This window comes from Gavialis gangeticus, unplaced genomic scaffold (assembly GCF_001723915.1).
Source record: "Gavialis gangeticus isolate Ggan-Ray unplaced genomic scaffold, GavGan_comp1, whole genome shotgun sequence".
In the NCBI taxonomy this organism is placed as follows: Eukaryota; Metazoa; Chordata; order Crocodylia; family Gavialidae; genus Gavialis; species Gavialis gangeticus.
The window spans coordinates 17,461,178-17,467,379 of NW_017729033.1; positions in this window are offsets into that span (position 1 = coordinate 17,461,178).

The window sequence follows — 6,202 nt, forward strand, 5'->3', positions numbered from 1 at the left end:
AGGGTCGGAAGGGACCTAGTAGATCTTCTAGCCCGACCCCCCGCCAGGGCGGGAGAACAACAAAAAACCCCAAAAAGAGAAACGGGACTCAAACGAGTCCAGCCAGGTAGGCATCCAGCCTCTTCTTAAAGACCCCCAGGGTAGGGGCCAGCACCACTTCCCTTGGAAGTTGGTTCCAGCTCCTAGCCGCCCTAACCGTGAACAGGGGAACAGATTATAAGACATCCTCAGCACATTTCAACCTTATTACATAACAGGGGAAGAGTAGCTCAGTGGTAGCGATGCAGGCTTTGAACCTGGGAGACCTGGGTTCTGTTTCCTTCCCTGTTGGGGAACGTCCTATGTGACCTTGGGGAAGTCATTGAGTCTCCTACTGTGGGACCCATGGAGGAAGTGTGCTCTGTATCGGTGCCACCATGTCACTATGTATCTGCAGCTCCTCTAACTGGTTGAAATAAATGCATTGTGGTGAGGAAAAAAGGTACAAATAAAAGCATTTTAAAGCAGAGTGTATTCAGTAGAACTCCTATCAGGAGATGAACTTTGACTCTTGCCAAAGTACAGTTTCATAGATTTCAAGGCCAGAAAGGATCACTGTGACATCCTGTCTGACCTGCTGCATAATATTACCCTCTATCTGAATCTAAGCTGCTTTGCTTTATATAGCTTAAAAGCATCTGGCAAGAAAGTGATAACTGACAGTATCGTATCAGTGAGCAACAACTTTTATCTGGTTTATACCTGTATCCATTTGGACTCAGGCTATGGGAAATGGCTCACCCCTTGAAAATTCCCACTGGCAACTAGAAAGGTGACACACACAGTCCGTGAGTCCATCAGGAGTTATCACGGTTGCGACATAAAATTGTCCAGAACTGTGGTGCGAAGAGGCATTAGTTTTCTTCTTGTCACTGACTCTATTCTAGTACACCTGCCTCTCCCGAGTTACATTTTGCATTATGCTTAATGTATTATAAATGACAGTTCTTGAGATGAATGGAAGATCGTTCCACAGGCGAGCTGTACTTTCTCTACCTTATGACTACCTGACATCAGAACATTTTTCCGCCCCTGGCAAATCGCTGTTGTGTTTAGGTAACTATAGGAGGTACAAAGACAACTCTCCTGTCTCTCAGGTGTCTGAAGGACACAAAAAGGGTGCAAGTCATGAGACCGGTTGAGTGTCCACAATAGCCACTGAAGTCAGTGAAAGCTGTGGCTTTTCAGGAGATACCCAGCAGGTTTCCAGGTTTGTCTCAGCAGTAACAGCTGGCCTGAACTGGTGGCATTTACACCATTCCTCTTTTGGCCGAGCTGTGGAGTTTTTGGGTGACTCCATGCCGTCTCTATATGAGCACAGCTGTTGTCGGCGGCTTTTTTGATAGAGTGTTGGTTAAAACTTGAGACAAACTAGGACCTTTACAGCTCAGAGGAGTGAGATGAGATACAATACAGAGGATTCAGAAAAATATTTATGAAAGGTTCAGACTTTTCACTTTCCAATATAAACAGATTCTCTAAAGATATAAAATACACCCATGACCTGAAATCCACTCATAAATGGATCTTCCTCCTTCCCTTTCTTCCTTGCTTTCTCTCGTCTCATAGAGTATATACAACTAACATGGATGCCAATACCAAATCATTTTGGAGGTAGACTGTTGAAGTGGTTCATGTGTTTTCTGTATGAAAAGCCACACTGGATACCAATACTGTGGATCAGTGTCCTAGTTTGCCTTGAGGCCAAATTCTGGCTCTCTGTCTTCTGCAGTTGTGAGTGAGCACAAACAGGATAAAAGTAATTTCACAAAGAGGCCAACCTGAGCGGACTCTGAATCCCCCATCCTGTGGTGACTCCCTCTTCACCCCCCTGGACACACGAGAGAGCAGGGGGCTGAGGTATATTCACTAACCCAAATCTACATGCTAATGGTGTGTGTGTATGTGTGTGTGGGCAGCATTCGGCCCCCAAAGGGAAAAAGTACAGTTAATGCAAACACACACACACACACACACACACACTTCTGTAGTGCTGGTGAACTCACCGCACAATAGCACCGAATTTTGCACTGCTCCGATTTGTCACTTGAAGCACTGGCTGTGTTTTCACTTCTCGGTAAAGCATCGACTGTTGGTCGCAACATTTGCTTTGATATCTGAATTGCTCTAAGCAATACGACGGGCTTGAAAAGAGTCCCGAAGCCATTACTTGCAAGAAGCAGCATGTTTTGCTGGCTGTCACTGTGGAAGCCGGGAGACCCCCTTGACAGCTGCAGCTCCTATACCATCATTTCAGTACACCCCTCTTCCTCTCCACATCTGTATGGGCTCCAGTATTCCCGCGTAGCAAGAATGTAAACACCATGTGGCCCCTGCAGTTTTAATACTAAATAGTTATTTCTCTCGCCAAGAACTGCCAGGAGGGAATTAGAGGCCTATGGACCTTCTGAAAGACTCCATGGTGCTCCTGTCCGCTTAGCACAAAGCCACTTATCAGGCCTAGGAGGCGGGAAGGGGGAGAATTACTGTACAAACAGTCATTCAAGATTAATTGCTTTTCATGTCTTGAACAGGAGCTGGCCTTTCAGCCCTCAGATACAATCAAGGCCTGTTCTGATTATATCTTTTCAGGGGCCTTGTACAACCAGGGGTGTTTGTCTGAGGCAGGCTGAAATCTTCAGGAAAAAATGAAGCCAGCTACAAAACACTGAGCTGCATCCTTCAGGCTTTGGAAACTGTTATGATGCTAATTGGGAGCTATTACTGTGTTTACAACCTCACAGGGCACATGGGATGTTTGTGTCCTATCATTTCCCTTTCCTCTTTGTTTCCTAATGTCACTCCTCTTTTTGCCTCCCCAGTTCTTGCTTACCGCGCTCACGCCTCTCCAAATTAGGCCCGGATCCTACAAACGCATCCAATATAGGACTAGTTCATTCTGCTGTGCAGTGTTGGCAGCCCTCACACTTTTCTGCCTCATCCCCTCATCTCTGTGGTTTTACTTAAAGACATTAAATCACTGGAGGCAAATGACCATGCGAGAATCCTAGTATCCATTGAAAAACAAAGTGCCTTGCTCTCTTGGTTATACAGGAGAGCTTGACAATCTGCCTTTAAAGTTCAGAACCAGCAAGGAAATAAAGACACCTCCAAATGTGGTATTTTCCCTTTTTTTTAATCTCATGACATGTAAGCCAGTTGCAGGATTTGGGGGGCCTGAGTCGTGCTTTTAAGTATTTGGCAGTCTGGAGAGTTAATCGTGTGCATAACTGTTTGTATGATAGGGCGTCTTTTGTAACCCTCAGGGTGAGAGCTTTGTCTTCAATGCCAGAAACAATCACCAGGCACTCAGCAGTGCTGCTTAAATAATGATTACTAGTCTGAAAGGAATATACATGTCGTCCTATTTGATAACAAGCAGGTGCTTGTTCATACAGGGCTGTGCTGTAGTGTGATCCAGCAGAGAAGCTGGCAGCCGGGAAGCTGAGGGTGAGGCTAAGGCACGGGTGACTGGTGCCTCCTGGGCCTGGGGGGGCCCCACAGTGTCGATGGCGGGGACAGAGTTGGTGAACACCTGCAGAAGCTGCCGGCAATATCAGCAGCAGGCACGGGGCTGGCGAGCACCCGCAGAAGCCACTGGTGGTGTCGGCAGGGAAGGCCCTGCTGGGGGGGCCCATGCCCCACTGTGTCCCCCTACCAGTTGCCTATGGGCTAGAGTGCCTGCATGTTAGTGCAGTGGCATTTACCCATGCCCACAGTGCAGGGTGAGACGCACATGTAACGTGTGTCCTCGTGGGCCTTTTGCTTGCAATGGTGGGGTGTTCAGCCCCTGGCAACTTAGTGGTCTATTTTGCCTTAGACTTTACTTCCTGCCCTGTCTGCCATTGTGTTGCCTGTCTCCTTCCCAGTCTGCTGTGTGCTACACACAGAGGCTGCCCATGTCACTTCTGGCACATGTGCTACAGGCTGGCCACCCCTGCCTTAGATCAATGCGGAGAAAAAACCCCACCCTCTTGTCCTTGCTGTGAACCCACCATTTGATGAAAAATGCTTTGTAGATGCTTTTCAGTGCCTGCCCAGGGATGCTTTCAAGGTTTCTGTCTCAGGTGTGCACCAAGGAGTGGTGCTGAGTGAGCCTGGCCCTGCTCTATGGCATTGTTTTTTCAACATGAAGCAGATGCAGGAAAGGAGTGAAGAAGGGTCCATCAGCAGGTAATAAATACAGTAAGTATGGGCCTTTGAAGCCTAGAAGCTGTCATGGAATAGGAGTAGAGGACATATCTGTTTGGATAGGTCCTATATATTTATCATCCTCTCTCTGCTACTGTGAGATACAGGTCACTAGTCTAGATGGACCTGTAGTCTAAGCCAGCATGGCATCCACTGTTCTTACGTTGTTATAGCTTGGTCGTTAGCAGTGGTCCTATGATTGCCTTGGAAGTGGTATAAACATACCTCAACTCTCACTGATGTACATCTGAGGATGTGAGCCTATTTTCTTGGGTTTTGAAACTGATGTGAGAGGTGACAACACTGTGGGTACAGACAGAAGTGCAGCTCCCTGCTGTAACTCAGAAAGCTTTGCAGGAAGCGTTCTGAGTTACAACAATCCCTTGGACCAAACAGAAGTTCACAGTTGGTGCCAGAGGGGAGAGAATCTAGCTGCTGGCTGGCAGCCTGCAGGTGGTTTCCCCTAGCAATGGACCTTCCTCTCCCAGCCTCTCCCTGTTTGCAGAATGGGAGGAAAGCAAGGAAGCAGAGGGAGCTCATTCTAGGGTTCCCCAGCCAGCACTGGAGGGTGGGGTGGGTGAATTGGAGCCCCCTACCTCAAGGAGGCTTAAATACACCTGCCCCACCCTCCAGCATAGCTCAATAAATCCCAGACTGAACTCCCTTTGCTCCCTTTCCCCCCTCCCCTTCTGAAACCAGCAACAGGCTGGCCACACAGTGCAGACAGAAGTTAGAGAAGATGCTGTGTTTTGAAACGTCTTCATCTGACCCCTCATGTAATATGAGGGTACAGATTTTCGCCCAATCAGCCATTTTTGAAGCTGTCTGCAGCTGTGCACTTGTGTTTGGTCACAGTTATAGATCACTTTCTGTGGCCACATCAGGCAAAAATTGTCACTTCTGCCTGCACTCAGTGTGTCCGTAGCATCCATAGGCAGATTTTAATGAAGATTTTTGTTTTTGGAATAATTCAGTGCTCTACTAAGTGCTAGAAATCCATCCACAACCCATCCCTGAATTTGCACAGTGAAAACATTTGAGCTCTAGCAACTTATTTCAAAGAACATCCTGTGGCACCAGTCAATACCGTAATAGATTTGAACTGTCAGCCTAACAATATACCAATACTGACTTGTGGTGGAGGTCAACATTCATTCTCATTGACTGGAGAGGCATATAAAGGCCAATGTGAAACTAAGATAAATATTCATCCTATGAAACATATTCTGTTACCGGGCAAAAAGTGAAATTAATTTCTTTTATGCACTCCACATCGAAAACTTGAAAAACAATGAAGCTAAACAAGCACATTTTGCTGAAAGGGAAAAGATGCTTTTTAAGGCAACACAGTAATTTTTCTGATTTCAAAACCACTTGCCTCATTGATTTTTGATCCAAACCACACATGTTCCACATAAAAATACAGCATATCCCCAGAGGGCATTTTAAAATATATGCTCCTTAGCTCTTTTTCTTTGTTGAAACAGCATGTTTTATGAAGGGTGGAAAAACCCAAAAATAACAAATGCTAAAATTAGTAAATTTTATTTGTTGTACAGGTACAAAGAGAAAGAAGTGTTTTGAGCTTCACTTGGCCTCCATGACCTTTGGTAGATCACTTAATATTTCTGCACTTGGGACTAACTGGCTTCATAAAGGTGTTTTTATTTAGGCATGGCTCCTACAAACATATATGCATGTTCTTAACTTTACACAAGTAGCTGGACTCACTGATCTTCAGGGAGTGATAGTGAAAACTTTTCTTATTCTAAGCTTTTTTTTTTGTCTTATCATATGAAATGAAAAAGGATCATCTTTCTGGGTGGGTATTTTCTGGCTTTGTAAAATTTCTTAGACTCCGTCCATACTCTTCTGTCACTCTGGATGAACTATTAGTCTACTGGGTTTGACTTCAATGCATGCTTTCTGCTTCCATTAGGTGGCAACATGTGGAATATATTTTTTTATTACC